At 32.6% G+C, this 25,223-nt stretch overlaps 1 non-coding gene across 1 annotated transcript; it reads right to left on the reverse strand.

Annotated features, from left to right (window-relative positions):
• Positions 1-11,493: 11,493 nt before the first annotated feature.
• Positions 11,494-11,626, reverse strand: LOC126002532 (small nucleolar RNA SNORA51). Its single transcript, XR_007493221.1, has one exon. It is a non-coding gene; the product is annotated as a small nucleolar RNA SNORA51 (small nucleolar RNA).
• Positions 11,627-25,223: the final 13,597 nt, after the last annotated feature.

A 25,223-nucleotide genomic window follows, 5' to 3' on the forward strand; every position in this document is an offset into this window, starting at 1 on the left:
TTTTTAAATAGAAATGTGTAAAAATACTTATGTAGACTCTAAGAAAATGCTAAATATTTTATGGTTGAGCATATTTTGTCAGAATAATTAGGTATTCTTGAACGAGACTTTCTTGAATTTAATCTGGTTATGAAATCTTTTCAAACAATATAGAAAGCAAAGAATATTTGTTTTTTAGAATGTATTTTTTCATTAAATAGTTCCTTTAAATTGTTTCCTTGTTAATTATTAAAAATAATTTTGAATTTTACTCTTCTCTAATGTTTTGGAGTGGGGCCAAATATAGTATAATGGGTAGGGTGCTTACTTTGCATGCAGTCTAACCTGGGTTTGATCATGGACATCCCATTTGGTCCCTGAGCACTACCAGGAATGCTGCATGAGCACAGAGCTAAAAGTAATCTCTGAGTACTACTGAGTACTGAGTGTGACCAAAAAGGAAAAAAAAAACTGTGATATGTACCTTATAATATCAAGATTCAGCAACTAAAATTTAAATCAATAATAATATGTATGACTATATTAGAGTATTTTATGTAATCTTTACAATAAGCCTGAGAGGACTTGATTATATTTTCCTTCTTAAATGTGTGACGTGATATATATTCAGAACTTAAATCATATTATTTAGTTAAATAGCAAGAAACCCAGCTGTGTCAGGTACACACATTTTCAAATATGTATTTTAGCAATTTATTTAATAAAATATGTTGTTTTATTTCCTCCTGGTTGTATTGCTGTCATGTGCATATACTGCTCATTGGGGTATGGGGGAAGAGGGTTAGATCTATTCTAAACTGTTAATTTCCTAACATGCCAAACAGCAATGTAACATGCATTGAAAAGTTAGAAGATTGATGACCATAATACTTGCTAAAAGAAATTTTATACAGCTTTACTTGATATGAATATTTTGTAGAGGGAGAAATAAATTCTTCATGAACAGAAATAATTCAAACTAGAAACTGGTTTAAAGCTTAGAGGCAAGAGTAAATGCTTAGAAGTTAAAAATAAGGGAAGTCTTTAACCTTTACATTGATTGGTTATTATAATGAGCTTTTCTAGAAATCAGCAACTTGTCTAAAATAGATTATTTTAAAGCATTTCAAGAAAATGATTCAAGTATTGCTTTTTATTATCAGAGGTACTTGTAAAAAATAACCTATGTTAAATTCTACTTATCTTTAAAAGATAAACTATACTAACCTTTGATTACTGACTTAACTGAGATTTGTTTGCACAAAAGATCTCAGTCTATGTTTGTACTTTATTAAATTTTTATATGCTTCGAACAGAAAGTTATTTTAATTGATATAAGATCTGAATTTTGGGTGTGAACAGAGGTAATTTAGACCATTTATAGAAATACACATTAAATAATATGTATAAATCAATCAATTTATCATTTATGAATCAAACATGTATAAATCAAACATAAATCAAAAAGTATCAGTTAGACACTTGCTAAAATAGTTGAATAATGAACTGAAGGTTCTCTGAAGCCACTGTATGTCTTGTTTCTAACTGTATTGATTAGAAGATATCTCTGAAACAAAATAATTCTTCTAACGATTTTTCTCAGTAGAAAAATAAATAGCTCTTGAACACTATTTAATATTATTGACAGAACAACAACTATATTAAAGATTATTTTTAACATGTTAACTACCAACAATAAGTAAATAGTAGAAAACAATATTGAGCTTAACAATGACTGAATTAGCCACAGCTGTAAGTTAAGGATTGATTCAGTTTTAATAGAAGGAAATTTGTGTATGTGACTTTATGTGTTGTGTGTGTATGAAACATTTTACACTGAGTAGTACCATGATATTAGAGAAATTTTTATGCTATCTTCACATTGATATTTCACTTACTAGACCTTATTGGAATGCGTTCTGGCTGACTTGGACTAAAAAATCTGAAGATTATTTTCCAACCTTTAGATTTTTTTAAAATTATCTTTATTTAAACACCGTGGTTACAAATATGACTGTAGTTGTATGATTTCAGTCATGTACAGAATACCCCCCTTCACCAGTGCAACATTCCCACCACCAATGTCCTAAATTTCCCTCCTCCCCACCAACCCTTAGATTTCGGACCTGATGCCAATTACTTTTTTTGTTTTGTTTTGTTGTGGGGTCACACCTGGTGGCATTCAGGAGTTACTCTGGGGTCTGAGCTCAGATATCACTCCTGACACGCTAGGATTCCAGTAATTGAACTTGGGTCTGCTGCCTGTAAGGCAAATGTCCTACCACTATGCTATTCCTCAAGTCCCAGTTTCTTCTAAGTTCCATACCAACTAATTGTTGCTTTACCTGTGAAGAAAAGCCCACACTAGCATTTATAATGACATCTAAACATATATACATACATAATATCTTAAAAGGCTATATATGTTACCTTTTCACCAATGAATTAAAAATAATGTGATATTTCAAAATTATATCGTTGAAATTTAAATACTGGTGAACATAAAATATTTCATATTTTAATTTATCTTATTACATTAAGAACTATACATTCAAATACAATGATAGAGTTACCTTTTCTTTCAATTATTCAGTTATTTCTTTTTTTTTCCAAAGAAGTTACCAAATTAAATATTATTAAATACAGAAGATCCACTACAGTTAGAGTCATCTACTATTTAGCCAAGCTTAAAAATATTAATAAAGCATTGTGTTGCTTGATTTTATAGCATGAGTTATAATTAAAGCAAATATATATGGAAAGAAGTAGTCATGTTTATTAAAAATACAAATGTCTGGGCATAGTAAATGGTACAGCACTTATTTTGGGAGATGCACACCCAACAGCATCAGGGGTTACTCCTGGCTCTGAGGTCAGAAATTGATCGCTTGGAGAACCATATGGGATGCTGGGAATTGAACTCGGGTCTGTCCTGGGAAGGCAGCATGTAAGACAAATGCCTTAACACTTTGCTATCACTCCAGCCCCTATTTAAACCCCTGACATTTATTGCAATATACCTAAGTTCAGTTTCCACCACAACATATGTCCCCCAAGTACCCCCAGAAGCAACCCCTGAGTTCACAGTACAAAGTAGTCCCTGAGCAGTTCTGGGATTGAATAAAGTCCTGCCACTGGTATACATATAGAGAAATAATTTATAATATCTTTTAGGTTTTGTTTTAACAGGTACAAATATATATATATATATATATTGATTTGCTGAGATATATTTTTGAAAAGAATTGTACATTATTTTCATTGTTATGTCATTTCATATAATAAGAATTACTTCTGGTTTGGAGAGAAATACCCAGTTGATTTTAAGTCTAAGCTCAAGGATCACTCCAGGTGGGAATTGGGTCACAAAATGAAGTGCTGAATATAAAACCTCGGTCTGCTGTATGCAAATCATGTGCCCTAACTGTTGTATTTTCTCTCCAACCCACTTATTATTTTTTAAAACCTATGAAACTATGCATTTTTAAACATCCCAAATAAATATTGTAGAAGTAATCAAGGTCTTAATAACCGAACGTCATATTATGATAAAAAGAAAACAACTAATATAAGAAAATGACTTATCTTCACTCTTTTAATTATTTTTATTTTAATTTGATATATATGTACATAAATAGAGGGAGAGAAAGTAAGAAAGAAAAGAGTGAGAGAGGTGCGAATGCTGGAAATTGAAAGCAGGGAATAAAATATATGAATTATATGTTCAACTCTGAGACTCATTCTCAGTTCAAATTAGAGCTTTAGAAATATCCATTAAAATCGGAAATACAAAATCTATTAATCTCATATGATTGCAACTTTTTTCTGCCCATTATCTTCAATTTAAATAATTTATTATATTTAATTTTGGTTGAATATTATTCTTCTCTTTTTAACATTGTAGTAAACATCTCATTATTAGTTTGTTTAATTTTTATTTATTCATTTACTTGTTTTTGGTTTTCAGTCTACATTACACAGTGTTCAGAGATTACTCCTTGCTCTGCCTTCAGGAATTACTTCTGATGGTGTTCAGGGTGCCAAGAACTGAATTGAGTGAGCTGTGTGCTAGGCAAGCACCTTTCCACTGCACTATTTTTTTATCCTTTTTTTTTTTTTTTGGTTTTTGGGCCACACCCAGTAACGCTCAGGGGTTACTCCTGGCTATGTGCTCAGAAGTTGCTCCTGGCTTGGGGGACCATATGGGACGCCGGGGGATCGAACCGTGGTCCGTCCAAGGCTAGCGCAGGCAAGGCAGGCACCTTACCTCTTGCGCCACCGCCCGGCCCCTATTTTTTTATCCTTTAATTCAAATTATTTTCATAAAAACTCTTCACCAATATTTAGTGAATAAAAGAACATATTTCCTCTTTCATATTCCTATATAGTTCTAATATTTTATTTTAATATCTTGGTTTAGATATACCTAGCTTATCTCATAATTTATTTATGTACATAAAATACTGAGCTATACTCTAAAAGGAACATATGAATTAAAATCACATACTCAATATTATCCTGGACGTTTCCTTAGACATGGTTAAAGAACAAAATAAAAACAGTTAAATTTAGTGAAGTGACTTTCTCTATATATGTAATAAAATACAGCTTTGTCTCTATGGAAATCGAATCTTACATTTTTGTGTAATAATGCAAAAAGCCAATAAATTCCCTCTACATTCAATTAATATTGTATGATAGGATCTATTTTTGTATAAGCAAATGCTTATCTGATTTGACTTAGCAATAATTTTTTCTACTCATTAGTGTATTTACATTATATCTTAACTGATAGTCCTACTCTTAAAGAACTTTTAAACACACAACTTCCCCCACCTCTGCCTGTATTCGATACAGGCATTTTACTTCTCTCATTCTTTAACATTGTTGGAGAGGGGGGACATTGGTGGTGGGAATGTTTCAATGGTGAAGGAGGGTATTCTTTTTATGTCTGAAACCCAACTACAATCAGTAAGTAATCATGGTGCTTAAATAAAGATTGTATATATTATAAAAAGAAAGAAGAAAAATAAAGAATGTTTAATAAATTTTGAATTAAGTTTATCTGCAGAAAGATTCTTATGTTTATGTTCAGGGAAGTCTGAAAAAATTATAATATGTATAAAACAAAAATATGCAATAAACTAATTGTTTTGAAAAAATTAAAAAATAAACATACAACTTCAACATACTGTGCATAATTTTATGCAGAACTTCTCTATCTTCATAGAGAAAAGAAAATAACTATAATTGTTTTCATGTATGGTGTAGGATTTTGAGAGTCTGCTTAATTTTTTCTAATCTTAGAGTATATTCATGATATAGACATCATAAGGACTCCTTTCATGTATTAGTGAATTGAAGGTTTAAAAATTAAGACTCAGAAAAATTTCAGGGACAAAGGTACTTGCCTTAATCAGTGCTAATCCTTGTTTGACTTCTGGCACTGCATGTGTTGCTCTGACACTTCCAGAAATGATTTGTTGTAACTGTGGGGCCATAACCAGTTTTCTTAAGGTATGCTTGAAGGGCCATATGTGATGCTGGAATTGAACTCGAATTGGCTAGAAACTCACTGCTCTTTTCAGTCTTGAACCCCTCATTCAACTTTAGAAATATCTTTAAAAATACTATTTAGTCATCTTAGGTGGCCTAGAGCAACAGTACCTTTGGAGTGTAAAACTCACTTGCAATTTAAAGGAATTACTTTAAAAAGGAGTTAAGAAAATAAATAAAGAATGATATAACTTAGGTAGAGAAGAGAAGAGAGGAGAAAAAAGGAGAGGAGAGGAAAGAAGATGGGGAGGGAGGGGAAAAGGAGAGGAGAGGAAAGAAGGGGAGTGGAAAGGATGGGAGAAAAAAGGAGAGGAGGGAAGAGGTGAGGAGGGGAGAGGAGAAGAAGGTGTATAAAGGAACAGAGAGGAGAGGAAGGAAGGTAGAGAAAAGGAGAGGAGGGAAGAGGAGAGAAGAGAATAGAAGAAAAGGGGAGAAGAGAGAACGGAAGAGAAGAGGAAAGGAGGGGAGAGGAAAGTAAGGAGAGGAAGGGAGAGAAAAGAAAAAAAGAAAAGTTAAGCAAGAAAAAGGAGGGAAGAGGAGAGTAGATGAAGAGAAGGAAGCGGAGGGGAGGGGAGAGGAGACAAGGAGAGAGAAGAGGAGTTGAGAGTAGAGGAGGGGAGAGGAAAGGAGAAAGTATAGGAGAGGAGAGAACGGAAGGGGGGGGGAGAGAAAAGGAGGGGAGAAAGGACAGGAAAGACAGGAGAGAAGAGAAGAGGAGAGAGGAATGAAGAGTAAAAGAGAGGAGAGAAGAGGGAAGTGAGAAGAGAGGAGAGAAGAGGAGAGGAGAAGAGGGGAGAAGGGAGGAAAGAAAAAGGAGGATTGGGGAGGGGAGGGGAGGGAGTTAAGTGCTTTGAGTAAAAGGGAAAAGAGGGGAAGAGAGGGGAGGAAACGGGGGGTGGAGGAGAAGGATGGGAATAGAGGACAGAATTTTATAATTGGTGTATGAAAAGGCAAGGTGAAGACATGTTTGAAGAGTATGACAGGGAATCTTTTTGTTTTTGTTTTTGTTTTGTTTTGTTTTGTTTTTGGGTCACACCTGGCAGCGCTCAGGAGTTACTCCTGGTTCTATGCTCAGAAATCGCTCCTGGCAGGCTCTAGGGACTATATGGGATACCGGGATTTGAACCTCCGTACTTCTGCATGACAGGCAAACGCCTTACCTCTATGCTATCTCTCCGGCCCCTATGGGAATCATTTTTCTATATAATTTTGAAACCTCTTCTTAATATTACCTATCAGCAAATGTGGGTAAATTATGTGTTTTGAGAGACAATGAATTGCTTTCTTTTGGCGGAATATGAGATGTCTCTTATGCAGTCTATTTGCCCTTAATAAGTAAATTATTTGAAAATGTGTGTGGACTTTGAGAGGGTTCTGAACTAGAAATGTCAATTTCACAATCCTTGCTATAAAGGCAGGATTTAAACTCATTACACCACATGGATTCATCAAAGGAAACAGCCAAGAGAGAACAAACAAAAAGGTCAACAAAGGGTCCTGGAGCATTTCCATATTAAAGTCAAAGAACGAAGGAAAAGGAGACTGAAATAATAAGTAGGAGAGAACTAGTGAGAGTTTGATTACTCAGAAATTAAATAAATGCTGTGATTCAAGGAGAAAGTGATAATGAAGCTCATCAAATGTCACCAAGAGGTGAAGAAGATTAGTACCAGCACGTGAAGGCAGGCAACAGGAGGCAGAAGAGACATTTGTGGAGGTCAAATAACAGTAAAAATCTGATATAAATGGGCTTAAGGCAGAATAGAAAAATATGATTAGAGAAAGAGACATATAGAACATTGTTTAGAGTAGCAAGGTTTAAAATCACAATGAAAGAGTTTAATTGGAAGAAATAAAATTATGGGCATGACTTTTGAACATGAATTATTTATCAAAAAATTAGATGTTTAAGTATAACCCAAAGGAAACAGTATGTCAGTGTAAAGTGTCTAGATCTAGATCCCGAATCAAATAAATTGCATTGCCTTAGTCATTTTGAAAGCTCAAACTTTTAGAATAAAGGTCTGTTCTTAATAACTTCATATTAATAAGTCAGGAAGTCAGAGTATCTTATTAAATTGCCAAGTGTCATTCCAATTTAAATATCAAACTAATGAAATTTAAGATGGTGGCAAAGGCAGCATTGAGGTGACAAACACAAAAGATACAATTCTAAGAAGGCAGATGTGAATCATCAAAAAAAGAGTTTTTGATCAGTGTTCTGAGGGTTCAGAAATGAAAACTTTTAGTGACTTTGTAAAATATGATTTCATAAAAAGTGGAAATTAAAGGAAGACAAATTGAGCATACGTTCCTCTTTTAGTTCAGTTGAAAGGATGGGGAAAATATAGCTAGCTGTTCCTTCAAACCTGGACAGTTAATCAGAAGCAACTACTTTACAAAAAACTGATCTACAAGAAGAACTGGAACTTTGTTAATCTCAGCAACTGCAATGTCAAAGTTAGATATATTCCACATTTGAAATAGACTATTAATTACATGATTTGATAAAAAACAGAAAGCCGTCTTCATTTTAGATCTTTGAGTGCTGAGACAAAATTGATAGCATCTATTATGAAATATTCACTCATGTAATTGCATACATTTTTAAAATAACAAATGAGTAAAGATGCAATGACTTGTCTAAAAAAGAATTTTCCAAATTTGGTTATATCAGTCTTTGAGGGGTACTGGATTGATCCATTAGAGAGGAGTACCTTCCAGTTTACTTTAGAGTGTGGTAGAGCTTTCCCTTTCTTACTTAAAGAAGTGAGATTATCCAGAATTATTGACTCTCTCTGTTTTTTTAAATTTTCTTAAAAGGGTACTTCATAACAAATATGTTTGACAAATTCCTGTCTAGAATATAAATTAAAAATATACCCTCATCCCCACCCAATTTTCTGTCTCCATTCTTTAATTTTAGTGAAGTTGAACATGCATATTTTATTAGACACATGCCTTTTACTCAACACAGCTAACACAGCTACAGAGGCATAGAGAGCCCTTTGAAAAAAAAATAAGACTGACCAATCATATTTTCAGAAAAATTTATTAGAAAAATATCATCTGCCCCTTTGCCCCACCATAGCCATATGACCTCAATATCTGATAGGCAAATAAGCAATTATCTTGAGAGTTTCTAATTTATTTTCACTTATTTTTTGAACCAGAGAAATCAAAAGCAACTTTTATCCCCAAATGAAAAGAAAATGTGGAAAGAAATAATAAAGTGTTTTATAGTAAGGCTCTTACAATCCACTTTATAAGCCCGACCTTGGGCATAAAAGGACAAGATTTCTCAAAGCTTAATTGCAAGGCTTTAGGATTGGAAGGTGTAAAACGTGACTGATGCTGTAGGCTTACATTTCTAGTTAGATTCAGGGCATGATAGCAAAACACAAAGGTCCAGGCCTCTGAGAATTTGAAATATCTACTTAGGGCATCTTTTAGAAATCTTGCTGTTTTATAACATAGATGTGTGTCCTCACAACTGGCAGGAAATAAATGATATCTACCTACCACCAGAGGCACCTTGGTTGTATGCTTCATCTTATCACTCAATTAAGCATGGATTCTGCAAACTTATTTTATAGATGTTAAATCATTCACACCACCCTCACAGTCAATCCAATTTATTTTGTTGTGTTCTTTTTATAACAAAATATTCTTACATGTCTTAGAATTATCTATCATTATAAAATTTCTAGCAGCACAGCACAATGTGATCTTTGTTAAATTCTGATAAAGAAATGAAAGAAAGAATACATGGGCCAGATAACTAGTCAAATATAGAAATGTGTGAACATAGTTATAGAACTAATTCTATTTATTTTTGAAGGAAAATTAAGAGCAATAAATACTTAATATTTTTTAGATAACTACTTTTCTTTTAGAATAAAGAGTTCACCTAATTTTATTGTATTATATACACATAACATAAAAATCACATTTATACATTTAAACATCATAGAATAAATGATACTACATAAACATTAGAATATGACATAAATGTTACATAACATAATATACATAGTATGAATGCTCAGTCATATGTGATATGCAATTTTAATATTATATTATAATTAATCATATGTAACACTGTATGTCCAATTATTTATAATATATATGAACATGTGGTGGTACTCACAGGTCATTAGGCAGAAGGGCTACACTAGTAATCACAGTACACTTGCTTAGTGAGAGAATGCTGTGCTAGGAATTAAAAGACAATAACTCAGAGTACAATAATAACTCAAAATGTACTCTAAGAGGAGAAATAAGTGAATGTTTATATGGAAGGGATTAATATGTAATGAGTGATTTAAAACAAGGGATTATCATGAAAAAATTCAAATTATTATTTTATATATATATATATATATATTTAGTCATTGATCCCATATATGCCAAGTTCAGTCAGAACCTGTCCTTGTGAACTTGATTTCCATCTGTAGAATCCTTAACAATGCTTCCTAAAAGTGTTCAAGTTTTTCAAACTATTATCCTTTGATCCAATTAGAGTCCCCTGGCCTAGCACAAAGAAAACAATACTTCTGTTTCTGCTATGCTATCTCTCAAACTGTTGTTATTCTACTTTTTCTCTCTTCACTGCTAATTACAATAAAGGGGGTATCATAAATAACCTCTCGATGTATGGTTGCTCATTTTGTGAACAGAGATCAGCCATCATGTTGTAGTACTCATACATGTCGCCATGGCATGCACTAAGGATTTTATTTTTATTTTCATTGCGGTATTTATACCATTTGTATTGAGGTGAAGACTCTGAGCACAGGACCAGGAGTAAAATTGGAGCGCTGCCATGAGTGGCCCAAAAATAAAAAAATATAAAAAAGAGAGAAATGTGGAGAAGGTTGAAAAACAGTACAAAGGTAAGACATTCACTTTGCAAACACCCAATCTTGGCATGATTGCTAGCACCTTACGTTAACCCCTGAGCTCCACTAGGAAAATCTAGCAGCACAAAACCAAGAATAATCCCTAGAGGGGCCAGAGATATAGCATGGAGGTAGGACGTTTGCCATACATGCAGAAGGATGGTGGTTCAAATCCTGGCATCCCATATGGTCCCCTCAGCCTGCCAGGAGCGATTTCTAATCATAGAGCCAGAAGTAGCCCCTGGGAGCTGCTGGGTGTGAACCAAGAGGAAAAAAAAGAATAATCTAATCCCTAGAATTTCCATGAGTTAATAATCCTAATCTCCCCTTCTAAAATTTAATTAGATAAGGAATTAATAAAAAATCAAATGTAGAGTTTATTTACTCACTAGTTCATAATCATGAGTTATTTCTCATATTTGAGAAACAAACATGAGTTATGGTCTAATTTCTTTAAACAAGATAACAAAACTTCTATTAAGTGATAATACAAGAAAATATTAAAAATGAATAATCAGTTTTGTTCAAAATTCTAAAAAAGGGTAAACTAATTTATTATCATGTAAATATAGTGGCTAAGAGATGTAGCACTGAATAACAAATGAAGATTCATAAAAAGAAAACAAATTCATTCTGTAATATTAAAAAAGTGAACTTTAGATCATAACTCCTGCCAAGTGTAAATAATAATTTGAAATGACAAATATAAAACATTATAGCCAAAGATGCAAAAACACAAGAAAATATATAATAATCTGTTGTGTTCTTTAGTTAAAAATATTTTTTTATCATCTGAGAAGCTAGTACAGGGCTTGAATTGCTTGTTTTGCAGGCTGAAGATCCATTTGACTCCCAGGTCTACATATGGAACCTTGAATATTATCATGAATGACACATAAGTACAGAACCAGAAAAAGACATATTCATAGCCAAGTGTGGTCCAACACCCTCCAGTGATTTTTAAGAGTTGCTTCAAAACAAAAATTCTATCTGTCGTTTAAAAATATGTCCTTAAAAATAATTATTTAAAAATATCAATATTATAATATTGTTTCTTTTTTGTTTCCCAATTTACAATACAGACCAGACAAAGGGCCTGGGTTGAGGTGTATATGGAGTGCATTTACTATACCTCCTCTTTCTATACAGTCAGTGTAAAGAACACAGCCTGTGGTAAGAATTGGGAGGCCTTATCTTTTCTTTTCTTTTTTTTTGATTTTATATATATATGTATATATATATATATATATATATATATAATTCTTCACCAGTGCAAAAATATTATAATATTGTAATTAGAATTAATAAGATTGGAATTTATGAGCATTTGACAAGTGACATGTGCAAGAGTATATTCAAATTCATAGAATTCAATTAAGGTATAATAACATAACTAAATAATTCTAAACAGATATAATAAAGTACTAAAATGTTGAGTAAGTGAAGAATCAAAACCAATAAACTATTGCTAAGAATATAAAATAGGACAACTATTTTAAAAATTTTGGAAATTTTATAAAAGCTAAAATGTAAGTACAAGTATGTATCTGTATAAAATTCTCTATCTGAAAGAATGTGTCTTCTTTATTTCAAATACATTAAACCTGAAAACATTTCAAATGTTTGATAGACAACCTTCATGATGCTCAAAACAAAATAAGTAATTAATTATTGATAGAAACAACGTTTTTGATAGCTCTTACAAAAGTGATGGATCAGAGAGTTTGCACAAAGAATTGATGGACATGCTTGGACTCTGGGATATGTGAGTTTATCCACAGAACTCTCTGGTCCCCTGAACAGGTGTGTCCCCAAACTAAAAGCAAATAAACAAAACAAACCTAGGAATAACTTGGTTTGTGAAAGAACTTACATAAAAATGAGTATATATTTATGGTTTAATAACATACATTTCAAAAAATATATTAAGATAAAACAAATCAGTGTTTACACAGGGGAATATTAAAGATGGTCAAAAAATTACTGAAAGCCTAAATTTTGTATGTGTAGTATAACTGGCAAGATGTCAACTTTGCACAAGAGTACATGTTGTTTCTTTTAATATAATTTTTTTCACTATGCTCTTTAGTCCTTTCTCTGATAAGAGTTTTATACAAAATGCTTCACCACCTTTTAGTGTTACCTCTTCTTCATGGTCAAATGCTTCCTGTCACCAGAGACATTACCCTTTACCTCCCAGACCCCTCAGGTGCCATATTTTCTACTGAAATAGGCCAGCTCTCATGTTCTTTGTTTCCATTGTCTTTAGGTATTTATTATTTCATCGTTTTGCTTCTTTATACTCCATATATGAGAGTTTTCTCTGAATTGGTCTATTTGCCTCTGATTAACTTCTCTCGGCTTAATATTCTTTAGGTCCCTCCATTTTATAACTTTATCTTTCTTATGGCTGAGAATATTACATTGTGTTTATGAACCATAATTTCTTTATCTGCTCATCTCTTTTGAGTGGTGAATATTAACACTATATAAGGTGCTAATCAAACTTTGTAAGAAAAAATAAATCCAAATCCAACCAAACTAATGGGGATAAGAGATAAACAGAAACTTCCTCAATGAAGAAATGCAGATGGATAAATGCAAATTATAAAAAATGGTCTGCGTGACTAATCATCAGGGATGTGAAAATCAAAAAACATCAATGAGATATCCTCTCACACCACAGAATATCACATATCACTAAAAATAAGAACGATTGCTCTCATGGATACATAGATAAGGGAATCTTCACTGCTGGTAAAATTCAGACTCATCTAGCCTTTCTGGAAAACAATATGGACTTTCTTAAGAAGTCTAGAACACTAGGTCCATTTGACCCAATGGCTCTTTATGGAATATATTCCAAGGGCTCAAAACCTAAATGGAGAAAGACTTTGTTCCCCTATGTCTTCTGTAACAAATATCCAAGTATATTACCACTCATTTTAGATTTTTTTTGACTTGTTCTCTATCAAATGCCTAATGCTTTTGAATACTGATTTAATTTAATTTCCACAGAAGAGTCTTCATTATGTCTGTCTCTTTTCTGTTTTCTAAGCAAGGTACTAACACATCTTAGGAAAACATGATATAAAGCATTGATTAATAAGGTCCTTAGACTTTAAAATGTCATTAAAAATGAGAGAAATGATGAGAGTGAGCCATTTTTAGCTTGCAATGTATGGAAAGCATTTCAGTTTATTCAATAGTAATCAACAATCTCTGCACTGTTATTTACTGATTGCTATTACATCTTCCTAAGGGGGTCTGAGTAGAGATTAAGTGCTTCATAGAAATGTTACACAGACTGAGCCTGAAGGCATTTCATAATGAAGGTAAAATTAGAGAGACAATATTTTTGACATCTGTAAGAATCACATTTTCCAAATGCAGCTTACAAACTTGTGAAAATTTTCCTTGAAATTTAGATACTTTGCAAACCTCTGTAGACACAATGTATGAGAAAAGCACTCCTCGTGTTAGTTGCTTAGAATAAAATCAGGTCTCTCTTGACTTCCTGAAACCTGTTCTTTTTTTAATTAGAATTCAAAAAATTACACCTTTTTATTGTTATATTGTTATAAGTGTTATCAAATAAATATTGCAAGTACATAAAGAGAAGATAATGAATACTCACAGGAATAGATTTAAACTGACTATAAACTCGATTTGCTTTAATTCCTGAAAATTTTTGAGCATACTGTAAATTAATATTATTTGAAAATTAAATTAAACATGAAAATTAAATTAAAAATGGAGGCATTATATATAACACATTTGCCTGTAACTTCTTGTTGTTTGAGAAAATATATACACATTCAATAATTAAAGGAGGAAAAATAAATAACACAGAATGTATGGTGTTAGCCTTTCATGCAGCTAACCAAGATTTGATCCCTGGCATCCTATGTTGTCCCCTAAGCCTAACAGGAGTAATTACAGAGCAGAGTCAGGAGTATCTTCTAAATATCTCTGGGTGTGCTCCAAAACCAAACCAAACAAACAAACAACAAAATCCCTAAATATAATAAATTATGTGAATTAAAGATAATTTATAGCTCATAATGGATGTATATTTCAGACACTAATGCTCTAAAGCTCTAATTTAAACTGGTAATGAGTCTCAGATAGTGAACTCATACTGCATATGTCTCAGTTCATGATTTCAATTCCCAGCAATCTTCTCTTTTTTCTCTTTCTTCCTCTCCCTCTATGTATATACATAAGTATAAAATTAAAATTCAAATATTTGAATTATTGATGATTAACTCATTTTCCTAGTTTAAACTATATTTATCTTTATATCATACTATAAACTTCAGTATTATTATGATCTTGATTACTTTAAAAATATTTACTTGGACAGGTTAGTAAAAAAGTAGAGTTCCATAGGTTTTTTAAAAAAAAATACAGGGTCCAGAGTGATAGAACAGAGATAGAAAATTTGCCTTGCACATAGCCAACCTGGGTTCAATTCCTGGCATCTCATATGGTCCCTCGATCCTGCCAAGGTTGATTTTCTAGTGCAGACTGGGAGTAAACCCTGAGAGTTGCCAGGTGTGCCCCCCCAATAAAAACAAAATAATAAATAAATAAATAAATAAATAAATAAATAAAAATTAAAAACATACAGATGGCTGGAAAAACAATACATCAGGTAGAGCACTTATCTTGAACACAGTAGCCCTGGTTTTATTACTTAGTACCCCATATTGTCAACCAAGTCCCATCAAGTATAATCCCTGTGCTCAGAGACAAGAATAAGGCTTAAACCCAACTGGTTGTATCCTCCCAAATAAAAGTAATGTATTATATAAAATGACGTAACAATAAAGACTATGGGAAAAATTGATTTTCAAATTTAACATACCTGTTAAAATAGAACCTAAAAATTGTATTTTCTTTGTGAACATATATGCTGGGGCCAGGATTTGAGTAAAGTCCAGAGCTACTCAGGAGCTACTTTCTACTCATACAAATGTTCTAAAGTAGTAAATTTTGTATTTCACTTTTGTGTAGCAGAACTGTTACTTATAAATGGCTCCAAGGAGTCTTGAATTAATAAAATTTAAGATTGTATTTATTATTTATAAAATAATGTTTACTTTTCAAAGTTGTATTTATTATTGTTAAAATTTTTTCTAAAATATTAATTAAGATTTTGTAGTATATAATGTTATAAATAATGGCTCATTAATCACATAATCCCAATATCACACCCATCAGCTGTGTACCTCTCTCTTCCAGGCATGTTTGCTATTCCTAATATAATAATTATTTAACATATATTTTTGAAATATTTTCACCACTAATCATCTGAAAAAAACATACCATATGAAACAAACATCGTAAAATACTGATATTACAGAAAAATCATAGCTCCCAAAAGAAATAATGTGAAAATAACAAATACTAGAAGTTTAGGTGACAAAAACTACTTACAAATTTTAGGTCAATATTATTCATACACAAAAGAAACACTACAGGGTACAAGAGATAATAAAGAACCTATTGTCTCAATATTATTCCCATATTATTTTTGTTTATATATAATGCATATATGTATGTCACAAATGAGTGCGATTAGTCTATTCTATGCCCCTCTCCCTCTGACTTATTTCACTCAGTGTAATAGTCTCCATATCTGTCCATATATAAGCAAATTTCATGTCTTCATTTTTTTGACAGATACATATTATTCCATCATGTAGAAATGCCAGAGTTGCTCTATCCAATTATGTGCTCTAGAGCAATTGTGTTGTTCCTAGATTCTGTCTATTGTGAATAGTTCTGTGATGAAAAAATATTGTAAAGGGCTCTTCTGCATTGTCTTTTTTGGGTATACACATAGGAATGATGTTGATAGGTCATATGGAAGCTCAATTTCTAGTTTTTTGAGAAATATCCATATCTTTTTCCAAAAAGGCTAGAACAGTGAACATTCCCACCAGCAATAAATGAGTCTTTCTATTTGCATCAATGCCAGGACTATTTTTTCTTGTGTTTTTGTTTATTTGTTTGTTTTTTTTGTGCCAGTCTCTGGCAACACAAGTATCTTAGCCCCATCTCTCTAGACATTATATTTATCTTTAAACCTTTTTTAAATGCAATAGCTCATTCTGCTTATATTTTTTATAAATATTCACATATTTTTCTTTGTTGATGTTTGAGCCATTCTCTGAAGTGCTCAGGGCATATTTCTAGCTCTGCATTCAGAAATCACTCTTGATAGAGCTTATAGGATCTTATGGGTTGCCAACGATGGAAACAAGGTTTGTTGGCCATGTGTACGCCCCTAGTCACTATATCCCTACTCAGACCCCTGTTACATTTTCATTTTTGTTTAGTAACATTATTTTGAAATTAATATACATGATCTAGGCTACTTGATTACAATGAAGTCAATACATATATTTTGCATTTGTTTGTTTGTTTTGTGGGATGTTAGTGAAGCACACCCACTGGGCTGTGCTTAGGCTTTACTTGTGACTCTGCTTTTATTGAATATTCCATGTGGACTCTGGGGCCATATATGGCAGAAATTAAATCTGGGTTAGCAGTTTGTAAGATATACACCCTACTAATGTATAATCTTTCCAGTTCCATCTGCAGTGTTTCACATTGTGGTTGGTTTAACCTTGTACTGCTGTTTTGTGGTTATTTTTACAAGGCTACAGTGTTGTTCAAGGCAAGGCAAACTTATTTTAAGTTTTATTATTTCCCAAAAGTACCTTGCTAAGGCACACCTACTTATGCTTCTGCAAATTCTTATGCATTTACTAGTACAGGGATGGAATGTAAAAATGACTATTTCAAATTAGTTCCGGGATTTCAGGAATTAAATCTGTGCTCTAATTAGATTTTAAAATGCTATGACTTTTTTCTTTTTAGTAATAATGAAAACACTCTTATTCTCTGTAATAAAATTTTAATGGAGGTATGTGGAGGGAAACAAAACATCCATTTCCAATATATTTCTTTGGCAAAAGTTTAATTTCAGGTGTGGAGCCCAAAAGTTAGAATGAAGCTTTTGTAGAAAATATATTTACATGTAAATATAAGACTATCTCCACTAGCTTCTCTGATGTCTTATCTCATGGAAATGAAGCAGGAAATCCTTTGGTCAGTGGCAAAAGAGTTTTTGAATAAGTTCTTAAAAAATTGCTTTGCTACTAACCCTCAGAGTAGCCCAAAGGCATCATTTTTGTCTATTCAGAAACTGAAGACCACTCAGAGAAGCTGATCAAGTCATAAAAGAAGAAACTTCAAGAAAACAAAAGGCTTAGAAACCACCAAATATGCTGAGCCTTCCCTTGTAAGGATGCTCTCTAACTCTTTTCTGTATTGAGATATCCTAGCAGAGATTCAAGTTAAGCTAAAAAACTAACATGCAAAGCAAATTGCCCTCTTTTCTACTCGAAAGGGCACCCTAGTGTCCATCTGAGTGGTATAATTTCTTTCTTTTTACTTTATGGGGTAATTCATGTTGGACTTTCTCCTCAGAAGACCATGCATTTTCTCCTGAAATTTTCTCATTTTTTTGGTTCAGTAAGGTATCTTATTTTACTGTTCATCTCCTTCCTGAAATTAATTCTTGGGAGGTTAAGGGATGGATCTGCATATCTGCATTTACTTTGGTTCAGAGTTTTATTTTCTTGCAAAGAATAACTGCTCACTCTTGCCTCAGTCTACAGTCCAATGAACCCAGGTTTAGGAGAGCTCAGATGTTTCTTGAACCATGATTGGTCAGTGAAGAGGAAGTGTATCTGGAGCAAAGTGGGATCCTAGACTATCACATCTTAAATTCAGGTACTCCTGGCATTTGCAATAGTTTTAATACCTCCCACAAACACTTTTCCTTAGTGAATGAGATGTATCTAGCAGGAAGCTAGAAGCAGCTCTCTCAGGGCTTTCCCCACATTATATCCACTGAATCTATATCACTTAAGTCATTTTTTGAGATGACAAGGATTCTTATGGCCTATAATATTTTAGAGTTAAACAAAATAGAAGACACTTAGATCTACATATACTTTTTAAAAAGGACCTTAAAGTTTCTCTCTAGCCTCCCCTTTATCCTTGTTTCTTCAGAGTTAAGTAAATGTGATTGTTTGGTTGGTTGGTTGGTTTTAGAGAAAAAAAGCATCTGAGATATGTCTGAGTTACTCAACTTTGCTCTCTCTAAATTATATTGAAAGTATATAACATTCTTAATAAGCTTTTATATTTTTCTCTTATTCTGGTGAATGTTTTTATTTAGCTTCTGTGTGTGTGTGTGTGTTTGTATGTTCCCATACTTAACACACACAACCTTATGGGATCTACAAATAGAATAAATTGTGGACTCTTCTAACTACTCTTAATATAAAAATAGAGTTAAATGACTCTTTGTGGCATTTAAAGATTTGCAAAAAATGAATCTAGCAGAATTGACTTTATGCTACTAATGCCCCTGGACAAAGTAGTTAGAAACAAGAAAGATCTCAGGCACTGATATTCCTATGTCAAGCACTATAACAGCTTAAGGGCTTTTTGGAGGAGACCTGTATCTCTTGCATCAGCATGACAGAAATTGCTAATACTTAAATACTAGTTTGCACCTTAAGAATGAATTTGAAGTCAGTTGAAACTAAGGTCACAAGATTTCTACAAGGTTACTTATTCAGCAAAAATGACCTCCTATCTGATGGAATAGGGACTTGTGGATGATTCAGGCAGAAGCCACAGATTCTTACTTTAGGAATTCTGATGAATTTTTTTTGCCAATGGAAGTATATTATTCTAAAAGGATTCAGTATTCATAACCCCATTAGAAGGGGCATTCCCTATAGGAGTGGTACATATCTTGTTTGTCCCTGTCATTTTCTGAGCAAATTATCTTTGCCTTATAGTAAAAATACCATAGGGGCAGGAGCAGTGGTGCAAGCGGTAGGGCATTTGCCTTTTTCGGGCTAACCTAGGACAGAACATGGTTCTATCCCACAGCATTCCATATGATCCCTACACCATATCTGAGCACATATCCAGGAGTAACCCCTGAGCGTCACCGAGTGTGGCCCAAAAACAAAACAACAATGATAGCAACAACAACAATAAAAATACCTTAATTGCCATCCTAAAGCAGTTTCCATGTTAAACTTTGATTTTCCCCATAAATCATCTGCACTATTCTATGTGTTTGAATCCTATATTATGATCCAAGATTTGATGCAAAGTTTCATTAGGATTTTCTTTTCTTTCCTTTTATTATTATTTTGTTTGTTTGTTTGTTTTTCACCCAGAGGCACTCAGAGGTTATTCCTGGCTCTGCTCTCAGAAATGACTCCTAGCAGTCTCCAGGGACCATCTGGTATGCTGGGATCAAATCTGGGTCTGCTACATGCAAAGCAAATGCTCTATAAATATGGCCTCTAATAAGAATTTTCAACACTCACAGTAAGTACAGGAGTTTTCTAATATGAAGAGATAAAATCCAGGCAATATGTGTGGGAAGGTTATGCTAATGGTGTTACATGATGCTAGATGCAACTTATATTTGGATGAAACTATATTTAGTGATATGTGATCACTTAGTAGAAAAGCATATTTAACCTTCCATGCCCTGACTTAGAAGGACCCATATTTATCATTTAGTTGGTTTGTTAGAATGGAATATAAGTTTAGAATTAACTGTTGCTGTTTTAGTTCTGTAACTTTTTTTTGCTTTAGATATAAGGATTGACATGACACTTCTCAGATATATGGCAGAAGGAATTAGGCAGAACAGGCAATTCTAGGACCTTTGAGGGCATGTACTAGGACAGTTAGATAAACTAGAAACACCCAGAGTCCTGTGGGCAACCAACCTGATGTAACTGCACACCAAGTTTGGACTCTGGTCCTGAACCATTCCATTACTTCAGCCAACCAGGTTAAACCTGGCTGACATAACATGTACTTAGAAAGTATAGTGTTACCTCTGACTTTATGCTCTAGTGACCCTATAAAAGGGCTTGCAAGTACCATCTGGTTCATAGCCACCTAGGAGAGGTGTAGCCCCAGCATGCTGGTAAAAGAACTCCTCTGCCGTTCCATTACTAACACAGTTTTAGTGGGTCAGATCATAGTCCAGAGCTAACATTTTAGATAAATTATGAGATGAAAGGTGACCCATCATTAAGCAAATTGAAAATGTCATATCAGTTAGTTTAATGGCAGGACAGGATTTAAAGTTTTTGGAGATTGAAATGTGAGAATAATTTTTGTCACTTAAGACCATTAAAAAAATCAAAGTTCATAAAAGAAAATTTAGAGATCAAATTGGCTTTATTTAATAACCATAGATTAATATTCTATCTAGCAAGTAAGACTGTGTTCTTAGGAATTGAAAAAACTGAAAGGGCTAACTAGTCATTAAAAATAGTGAGATAAAAATATTAACAATCAAAAAGAAATGTTATTATAAGCAAAGTCACCATTCTCAAGAGGAAAGTGGGAAGACATTTAAGGGATTTCATGCAGATTTATTTATTTGCACTATGAAATCCTATTGATTGGCTTAATATTTTACCTTTGAAAGAGGCTAAAGTATTAATTAGGGTAGGTAATACATCTTTGATAGTTAAACTAATAATTGAATTAAAATTTTGTTTGGGTTCTTTGAAATCAGAAATGTCTATCTATCCACTCTGAATGAGCCCAGAAATTATACATTTTATTTTTATTATGAAAACATAAATTGAATGAAGGGATTGGAACACTATATTCTTAAAAAGTAAGTTCTGCTATTCCATTTATTTCCATGCCATACCTCACAGAAGTAATGTAGTTACTAAATTTGGAAAGTTGAGTGCATCAGAAAACAGAGCCTTGGTACAAGGCGTCAAGTGTGGCACTCAGCTGCCTAAAGTAGGTTGAATCTGACTTGCCCTATAGGACAGCAACATCAAAACTACAATTAAACTTACTATTTTAGTAGTGGTCCATAATTTACATAAAACTAAAATAGATTAAATATTTACTACATTAGTTAATAATTATATAATTAAATAACTTCATAATTAACTTAGCAAGGAAAATTATAAAGAATAACTATAAAGTAATAAAATATATAAGAAAAACACTTAATTATAAAAATAGTGATATGAACCTCAATCACTTCTCAGGTCACTTTAAACTCCTTACATTAAGTGGAGTCTGAGTTTCATAGAGAAAGTACTTCAGTGTATTATCAGGCTTTATATTATAACCTTCCCTAAATTAACATTAGGGAATCTGTTAGAGTAGGGGCATTTGAAAGACATATAATGGCATTTTAGTTTTGGTTCATTATATACTATAGCCATTGGTTCCTGGGGCACTTGTGATTTTGTTGTTGTCACTTGTTTATTTGCTTTTTGGTTCAGTTCCAAAATACATAATTGCATAGACATCGTTAGCAGGTAGCAGAAGCCCACATTAGTTCTTCTATAGTAAAGGAAATTGTGCTAGGCATATAGGTGGACATCTCTGGAGATATTTCTACCTAATAAAACAAAAAATGGAAGCACTACTGTAGTTCTATAAAAGTTGCAGATTTAATGTTGTAATTAAGGACCAAAGGAATAGAAAGTATGATTGATTTACATTCATTCAACTTGCCTATTTAGTCAGAATAGAAGAATAAAACAATATATGACAGTATACACTTAAATTGTAGTACCTGTTCAAGGTTTATTTTCATTTGTTAAGCAAATTACCATGACTCCTTATATTTTTTATGCAGCTAATAATATGATGTTTAGATCCATATACACCTAATAAATGGATTATGGGTTTTTTCATCACTATCAATAAAATTAGTAGAAATTTTATTTTGTTTGGTGAAGCCAGTCATTTACCATACAGACCTACTTATGGGGAATATGAGCTCTTCAACCACTGGGTACAATTTAGTTTGAAGAACCATGGTAAATTTTCCCGTTAGTCTTTTTAGCAATGTACGATTGCATTAAAAACACTTTTCTAAGTGAATCTAATAAATAAAAGTAGTTTTGTAGCCCATTATTAAGACATTGAGATATGAAGGGTAAGAAACAAATCCAAAAAATAAAATTCATTATCCTTATACCCCAAGGAAAGATTCAAATGGTGAGAGCATATCAAAATATCTTAGAATCCTAAGGACCAAGAATACTCAAAGATTTTGTCATAAGTTTTACATATGGAGAAATCAGATGTGAAATACATTACTAAAATGTCTCTTGGAAATTTCTAAGAATCTTCCCAGAGTAAAAACTGGGAGAAGTTCATGAGAATCTCCAGTGTGCTTTCATACCCCCCAATACAAATAAAATGTAGAACTTCTTGGGGGCCAGAGTTATAGCACAATGGATAAACAGCTTGCCTTGCACGTGGACATCCTAGGTCCTATCCCTGGCATCCCTTATGTTCCCCTGAGGCTTTCAGAAATGATTACTGAGCACAGATCCAGGAATTAACTGCTGAGAGTAACCAGGTATGTCCCAAAGAACAACAACAACAAAAATATACAACTTCTAAACGGAAGGATATGAAGTATGTCTTCTGCATCTGACCCTCTACAACCAAATAATAGATATATGTATATACCTATATAAATTTATATATGTATACATTTTTTCTTTGCAAAACTTTTAACATCATATAGTACCCTGAGGACTAATGGGTGCAACCCTGGAGATACTCTCAGGGAACTGCCAAATATATTTTGGAAGTTATAAAACCCAAGCTGGAAGCTTGTATAGCCCTGATACTACATGACCCAAACAGTATCACATCTTCAGAATCTCGAATAAATTCCCTGATACTTCTGGCCAGAATCATCTATGAGATTCATGAGCTTCCAGAGCATCCTTTGGGAAGTCACTAATTTGGCTTGACCAAAATATGATCTTGAATTTTTTCTCTCTAGTTGTACCTCAACTTTAGTTTGCTGCTAAACTTAAGTAGGATTAAAATACATAACATTCCATCTTTATTTCTCATTCTGAAAATTGGCTAATTCTAGTTTGTAATCCTTTTAGGTATCTTTAATTATCATCCTCTCCTCACCCTAGTTGCTATCAAGTTTAACCACAAACTTCATACTCATCCCGTATACTCCCCTCACCTAAGAAAAGAGCTTTTGAGATTTTGAGTGTACAGATCTTTTTGTGGAAATATTTCTCTGCTGATACTATTTTATGAATAAAATTTCTTCTTAATTTAAAGTCTAAACTTATGTTTTTTTTTAACTAACACCTATAAATTCTAATTTAGGAGAAAGCACCCTGACATATATTTATGTAGATAAAGAAAAAAAATTTTAAGTATAATTTTAAAATTGAGTGGAAGACTTTAGGGAATGGAACTGTTTTCTAGGTAATTATTTTTGCCTTTATGCTTCAGATATATTAATTAATTGTGCACAATACTCTTATAAATATAATCATTATCATTACATTTTCACACATGAATGACAACTAACTAGAAGCTCAGTAACATGTTCAAGGTGATGGTTTTGAAATGAAAACGAGTTTGAACCTTTGTCATATGGACCCAAACACCTACTCTTACACATCACATTTTTATATTAAAAAAGTTTGCTTAAAAAATTAAAGTTTTAATTATCATAACACTGTAACATATTATTTCTAAAATAGTACGCATAAAATCAAAATGCACTATCAGTTCAGCCCTTTGAAGAAAAGTTTGAAACATTGTGTCAAGAAAAGTTGATTCGATACTGGCTTTAGTTTTTATTTTAAGAAGCCACACAATTACTTTAGCATCTTGATACTTTATTTTTTTGTTTGGTTGTTTTGGAGCCACATCCAGCAATGCTCAAGGATTACTCCTGGCTCTATGCTCAGAAATTACACCTGGCAGGATTTGGGGACCATAGCCTGTCGTGTGCAAGTCAAATACTCTACACACTGCCATCACTCCACCCTATATTTCTGTTTTGAACACTACTTTTGGGAAGTAAAGCTGTTTTTTATTATCATTTTAAACACCTCTATTTCTATAAATTTAGTTATTACCATATCCATACAGATCTGTTAATTATTTGTATGCATGGACTTTTATTTTCATTCTGCTGAGATAAAGACCCAAAAATGCTCGTGATAAAACTAATGCTCATGAAGAATAACAATGCTGACAAGCGCAGATGTTTCCATCTCATTCTTAATCCTTTATAAGTCAACTCGAGAGCTCCTGACTCCCTAAAATTCCAAAAATAATTAGTGAAAAAAGTGCTTGAAAAGGAATACAAATTTGATAAAAACATAATCGCTTTCTTCAGATAATTCTGACTAAGCCTGAATTTGAGCAACAACTGGCAATCAGTGACACATTCTATATTTTCATAACTAAAAATGATGTCAACTCTTTTTGTAATTAAAATTTAAAAATAGCCACTGGAATAACAGATATTTATTTTTCACTATTGCTTTTGTGGAGTTTAGTTTAGAAAGGCAGATTAAACTACTAAAAAGCAGAAAGCTTACAATGTTCTCAATTTACACAAATTGTTAACAATTATCTTTAAGACACATTATTTAATATTTAAATCAAGTTATATTTTACTTTTAATTAAACTGCTTTCATATTTTAGAATGTTATCATTGTTCCTGAGAGATGGTAAATAATCATATTTACACCTATTAAAGTTAACCACATTTATTGAAAATATTAACAAAAGTTTGAAATTATAAAATATGACATGTGGCAGAGAAATCTTTCAATTCATATGCATTAAAGTGCAATATATTGAAGAATATGTTACTTTTTAAATTGAAACCTTTT

Source organism: Suncus etruscus, chromosome 2, assembly GCF_024139225.1.
Source record: "Suncus etruscus isolate mSunEtr1 chromosome 2, mSunEtr1.pri.cur, whole genome shotgun sequence".
In the NCBI taxonomy this organism is placed as follows: Eukaryota; Metazoa; Chordata; class Mammalia; order Eulipotyphla; family Soricidae; genus Suncus; species Suncus etruscus.